The sequence below is a fragment of the Mandrillus leucophaeus genome, unplaced genomic scaffold (genome assembly GCF_000951045.1).
Source record: "Mandrillus leucophaeus isolate KB7577 unplaced genomic scaffold, Mleu.le_1.0 Scaffold5, whole genome shotgun sequence".
In the NCBI taxonomy this organism is placed as follows: domain Eukaryota; kingdom Metazoa; phylum Chordata; class Mammalia; order Primates; family Cercopithecidae; genus Mandrillus; species Mandrillus leucophaeus.
In genome coordinates, this window is record NW_012105364.1 from 4895026 (window position 1) to 4901885 (window position 6860).

A 6860-nucleotide genomic window follows, 5' to 3' on the forward strand; every position below is an offset into this window, starting at 1 on the left:
CTCCTCCCCTCCGGCGGTTCCTGTCCCAGCCCTGGGCGGCCGACATGACCCGCTAACGATTGCCGCAGCCCGGTCCCGTCAGCGCCTGACCCGGCGGCACCAGCGGAACCTCCTTCCTGGGCTCCTTCAGAGACCCAGGAGACAGGGGAAGGGGGCAGCGCCCGGTCCCACCAGAGACCAATGACTTACCGCCTTGGTGAAAGGCAGCCAATGGTCAGCCGTTTTCTTGGTAGGTGGAGGGAGGCGGAGAGAAACGTGGTAACCATAGCTATGGCTAAAAAAAAAAAAAGTGGGGAGAGAGAAAGGCAGAAGCAGCCACTCCTCGCTCTCATCGTCCGCGCTGGGCTGGCCGGCGTCACCCCGACTCCTGCGGGACCAGGCGGGCCAATCGAAGGCCGAGTGTCAGAGGCCGCGCCTGCGGAAACACGGCGACGGCCAGTGCCTCAGGTTTGGTTAGGGTTCAGGAACTCTTTCCCGTAAACATTGCAATCAGACACTGGATATAAGCATAATACACATATTTGGGGGCAATACGGTATTCTGCCAGCTTTTCAGACTGAGATCCCATTCCCTGACAGTTGACACAAAGGGCTTGCTTGGGGTCGGGGTGGGTGAGGGGACCCGGGGCGGAGTCAAAGCTAAAATGTAAGAACCAGATATTCCTGGGTTTCATTTGTCTTTCAGTCGGATTAACTGCACTTGTCCCTGTATAAGCCACGTCCCAATCAAACAGTTTTAAACCTGGTTAACAAATACGGGAAAATGCTCACTCTCACCAGTAATCTTAGAAATACAAAATAAAACCCCAATGAGAAACCATTTTTGGCTTATTACATCAGTAAAGATTTTTCAAATAACACCCGGCAGTGTGTGGAATGCCAAGAAAAAGGTATTCTCATAGATGGCTGATGGCTCTGTAAATATTTTTGTTCACTCAAACTCCTTTTGGCTAGTAGAAAATTTTAATCAGCTTGGAAGGTATATAATCAAAAGGAAATGTAAAATTAAATAAAAGGCAGTAACGGGTATGGAAGATCAAGATCAAAGAAAACTTTCGATGTGCCGATCAGGAGTTCCTATTGTTCCAAAATTAAACAGAAATTTTGGCTTGAGACTTACTGGGCGCATTGCAAACTGGGAAAACAGACTACACACTGATGTTTCTAAATGATAAGGAAAAATCATATCAAATTCCTCAAGGGAAACAAAACTTTTCAAGGTCCTTAGATGTGACAGATTTTTTTTCTTTTGCATTAGAAGAACATTTCATGGTTTCAGGGGAAAAAAGAAATTCTGCTGGAGCTGAGGACAAATACCCTTTGGTCCTGGTGTGCAAATTTCTGGTCGCCACTGGCCCTGCCTCCTTGTTTTCTTACTTCCAGTCCCTGTAGGCAGAGATGTTTTAGCTACTAGCACCATAGCACACTACTTGTGAAATGTTTGAGACTTTAAAAAAAAAAAAAAAAAAAGCCTGTGGTTCTAAAATATGGAAAACAATATATGTTAACTTTTTTTTTTTTTTTTTTTTTTTGAGATGGAGTCTTGCTCTGTCGCTGAGACTGGAGTGCAAAGGCATGATCTCGGTTCACTGCAACCTCTGCCTCTCAGGTTCAAACAATTCTCCTGCCTCAGCCTCCCAAGTAGCTGGGATTACAGGCATGTACCACCACACCTGGCTAATTTTTATATTTTTACTAGAGATGGGTTTCCACCATGTCGGCCAGGCTGTTCTCCACCTCCTGATCTCAGGTGATCCACCTGCCTCGGCCTTCCAAAGTGATGGGATTACAGGTGCAAGCCACCGTGTCCAGCCCGTGTTAACTTTTCTAAAGAACCTATACCTTTGAGTAACCAAATAGTAAATGAGGGAAACTTTCTCTTTAAAAGAGTAGTCCAAGTAATAAATAAATAAGGAATGATAGGATGTCACCATTTTGCAACCCCTAATGAATTAAGAGATCTACCCATTGAGCATCAACCACTGTTAGTGTCACAAAATAAGAGGTGAGACATTATGTGCCATTCTGGGGCGTGGAAGCAGTTGAACAATTCTGCTTGAGATGACGCTAAAAAGGTAAACCTCACCAAGGAGCTTAAATTGAATCCTAATGGAGTGAGGAGCATTGAAGGGTTTAAGCAGAGAGGTGACCCGATCAGATTTACGTTTTCAAAGATCACTCCAGCTACAATGAACTCAGTTGGGTAGTTTTTTTGGGCAATTTTTTTGCTTTTTGTTTTTTTGGTTTTTGAGATGGAATTTCACTCTTGTTGCCCGGGCTGGCGTGCAATGGCACAATCTTGGCTCACCGCAACCTCTGCCTCCTGGGTTCAAGCAATTCTCCCACCTCAGCCCCGTGAGTAGCTGGGATTACAGGCATGTGCCACCACGCCCGGCTAATTTTGTATTTTTAGTAGAGACGGGGTTTTCCATGTTGGTCAGGCTGATCTCGAACTCCCGACCTTAGGTGATCTGACTTCCTTGGCCTCCCAAAGTGCTGGGATTACAGGCGTGAACCACTGCACCCAAGAGTTTGGTGTTTATACTAGAGAATGGAGGTGCCTATAAGCAGCAGCCTCAGGAAAAAGACCTCTGCTCCCAAATATCTTCTAACTGCCACACTAAATATCTATCTATCACATTATGTGTGTTTGAGAGCAATATAACTAAAGATTAAAATTCCCGTTTAGACTATGATTTAATTGCAATACAGTACTACCACTAGGTCACATGGTTTTATAACCATCAGTTATAAAGGCAATGTTCTTGTAGCATTGTTTTGTAGCCCAAAGACTACAACAGAATTAAATTTTAGTTTTTTAAGGTACTAAATTTGTTTTTCTTTATTTATTTTTCTTTATTTATTTTTCTTTATTTATTTATTTAATAATTTTGTTGTTGTTTAGAGACAGAGTCTTGCTATGTCGCCCAGGCTGGAGTACAGTAGCGTGACCTTGGCTCACTGCAACCTCTGCCTCCCGGGTTCAAGTGATTCTCATGCCTCAGCCTCCCAGGTAGCTGGAATTACAGGTGCCCGCCACCACGCCCAGCTAATTTTTGTATTTTCAGTAGAGATGAGGCTTCACCGTGTTGCCCAGGCTGGTCTCAACATCCTGATCTCAGGTGGTCCACCCGCCTCACCCTCCCAGTGTTGGAATTACAGGTATAAGCTACTGCTATTTATTTATTTTTGAGACAGGGTCTCACTCTTCAATCTTCTAGGCTCAAGGGATCCTCCTACCTCAACCTCCCAAGTAGCTGGGTCTACAGGTGCACACCACCTGTAGCTAATTTTTTTTTTTTTTTTTTTTTTTTTAGAGGTAGGGTTTCACCATATTGCCCAAGCTGGTTCTGAACTCCTAGGCTCAAGCAATCCACCTGCCTCAGCCACCCAAAGTGCTGGGGTTACACGCGTGAGCCACTGAGCCCAACCTGAATAAGTTTAGTTTTGTACTTGACATCATGAAAATGACATAATGTAATGCAGCAGCATATTACTTTAGCTGTTGTAGGCTAATTAGAAGAGCGGGGGTCCCCAACCCCTGGGACCAGTCCCATAGCCTATTAGAAATAGGGCTGCACAGCAGGAGGTGAGCAGCTGGTGGGCAAGCAAAGCTTCATCTATATTTACAGGCGTTCCCCATCACTTGCATTACCACCCAAGCTCCACCTCCTGTCAGATCAGCAGCAGCATTAGATTCTCATAGGAGCAGGAATTCTACTGTGAACTGTGCATGTGAGGGATCTAGGTTGACAGATCCTTGAGAATCTAATGCCTGATGACCTGTCACTGTCTCCCATCTCTCCAGATGGAACCATCTAGTTGCAGAAAAACAAGCTCAGGGCTCCCACTGATTCTAAATTATGGTGAGTTGTATAATTACTTCATTATATATGACAATGTAATAATAATAGAAATAAAGTGCACAATAAATGTAATGTGCTTGAATCATCCCAAAACCATATCCACCCCGCCACCCCTTCCAATAAACCGGTCCCTGGTGCCAAAAAGGTTGGGGACCACTGGAAAAGAGGATACACACAGGCTGCCGTATGCAGGTAAATGAAGCCTGCATGACATCACAGTGAAAAGTATAAAACCAAGCTTAGCAGTGGTCCTAATGTTCCAAGTCCAGTAAAAACTGGATGTTTGGGGGAAAAAAAAAACTGGGCTCACACCTGTAATCCTAGCACTTTGGGAGGCCGAGGTGGGTGGATTACCTGAGGTCAGGAGTTCGAGATCAGCCTGGCCAACATGGTGAAATTCCATCTCTACTAAAAATACAAAAATCAGCTTGGTGTGGTGGCACGCACCTGTAATCCCGGCTACTCAGGGGGTGAGGAGAGAGAATCACTGGAACCTGGGAGGCGGAGGCTGCAGTGAGCTGAGATCGTGCCATTGCACTCTCACCTGGGTGACAGAGTGAGACTCTGTCTCAAAAGAAAGAAAAAAGAAAAAAAAAATTGATTAGTGGTCAGTCGTTTTAAAAATTATGTGAATAAGTCATTTGAGTACTTACCTCCTTCAACAACCTAACAGAAACTTCTGGGCTAAAACTAGACATTTTTTCAACATCTGCAGTGATTGGACTTGAAGTCCAGATATTATTTCCTGTTCCCTATTCCAGCAATAATTGGCTTAGACACTCATTTAATGCAGATTTGAGTAACACTAACTTAACTACAAGGGAACAAGTCTGTTTTAATGAAGCTATCAAGTCACATCTCATTAAATTGACATTAAAGAAATGCTTTCTTGCAAAATCTTTTGTAACTTATTAAGTTCAATTATTTTGAATAAGTAAATAAAGCCTTGAAATTATGAATATCATTTTGTATTTCTGGTGTGACAAACTTATGTGAACAGGCATTCTCTGCATGTGTTAATATATTAAAACAAAATTACACAAGCAAATTAAATAAACTAAAATAGAGCTATATTTTTCTGCTTTGTTCCAACATTGGTAATTGTGTTTCAGCAAAGCAACATCACTCATCAGAGAAAATGAATGCCATTAATGTGAATTGTTTTGAATTTGTGGTTATTTAATTAATAAATTTATTCTTTTTAAATTTTTATTGATTTATTTTTTTGAGATGGAGCCTCACTCTGTTGCCCAGGCTGGAGTGCAGTAGCATGATCTTGACTCACTGCAACCTCTGCTTCCCAAGGTCAAGCAATTCTTCTGCCTCAGCCTCCCGAGTAGCTGGGATTACAGGTGACCGCCACCATGCCCGGCTAATTTTTGTATTTTTAATAGAGACAGGGTTTTGTTATGTTGGGCAGGCTGGTCTCAAACGCCTGGCCTCAACTGATCCTCCAGCCTCAACTTCCCAAAGCACTGGGATTACAGGCATGAGCCACCATGCCCGACCTATTTAATTAATAAATTTATTCTGATTTCATATTCTGATTTCAAATTTGTTTTGAGAAAAACAAATTTACTTATATGCATAAATTATTTATAAGCGCCTTATGCTTATAGGAGCTTATAAATAATTTATGCATATAAGTAAATGTGGTTTTTTTTGCTGAGATCTCACATATAAGCAAAATTGGATAAAATAACTTGTTAACATTGAGGAAGGGGTTTCTTTTTCTTTAGAATAGGAAGAACAGAATTAAAAGGTGGAGGGAACATTCCTCAATTTTAAGAAATGCTGTTCTATTAAGTTTTCCTTCTTGCTTAGGTTAAATTGGATTTTTACCTGAAGCCAATAAAATTATAATTAATACACTACCTCTAGAGCTGTGAGAAATAGATTCAAACCATAAAGTACAACGGAATCAGATATTTACTACACAGAGAGAGAGTGTGTGTGTGTGTTTTGTGAGATAACATCTCCTCTGTCACACAGGCTGGAGTGCAGTGGCACAGTCATAGCTCATGGCAACCTTCAACTCCTGGGCTCAAAGGCTCCTCCTGCCTACACCTCCTAAGTACAGGCACCTGGCTAATTTTTTAATTTCTTGTAGAGATAGGGCAGTGTCGGGGAGGTAGTCCTACCTTGTTGCTCCAGCCAGTCTAGAACTCCTGGCCTCAAGCCATCCTCCTGCCTTGGCCTTCTGAAGCATTTGTAATTTTAGGCATGAGCCACCATGCCCAGCCAAAGTAGATTCTTAAATAACACTTCCTAATTAATCAACTGGGAGAGATGAAATAAGAAAACAAGATATAAAGTTTTGGCTGGACGCGATGGCTCACGCCTGTAATCCCAACACTTTCTGTAATCCCAATACTTTGGGAGGCCGAGGTGGGCGGATCACCTGAGGTCAGGAGTTCAAGACCCGCCTGGCCAACATGGTGAAACTCTGTCTCTACTAAAAATTCAAAAAAATTAGCCAAGCATAGTGGTGGGTGCCTATAATCCCAGCTACTTGGGAGGCTGAGGCACGAGAATTGCTTGAACCCAGAAGGCAGAGGTTGCAGTGAGCCGAGATCATGCCATTGTACGCCAGCATGGGCGACAGAGCAAGACTCTGTCTCAAAAATAAAATATATATAAATAATTTTTAAAAGGGCCGGGTGCGGTGGCTCATGTCTGTAATCCCAGCACTTTGGGAGGTCGAGAGGGGCGGATCATGAGGTCAGGAGATGGAGACCATCCTGGCTAACACGGTGAAACCCCATCTCTACTAAAAATATTTTTTAAAAACAAAAAAAAATTAGCCAGATGTGGTGGCAGGCGCCTGTAGTCCCAGCTACTCCGGAGGCTGAGGCAGGGGTATCACTTGAACCTGGGAGGCGGAGGTTGCAGTGAGCCGAGACCGCGCTGCGACACTCTGGCCTGGGCAACAGTGACACTCCGTCAAAGGAAGGAAAAAAGGAAGGAAGGAAGGAAGGAAGGAAGGAAGGAAGGA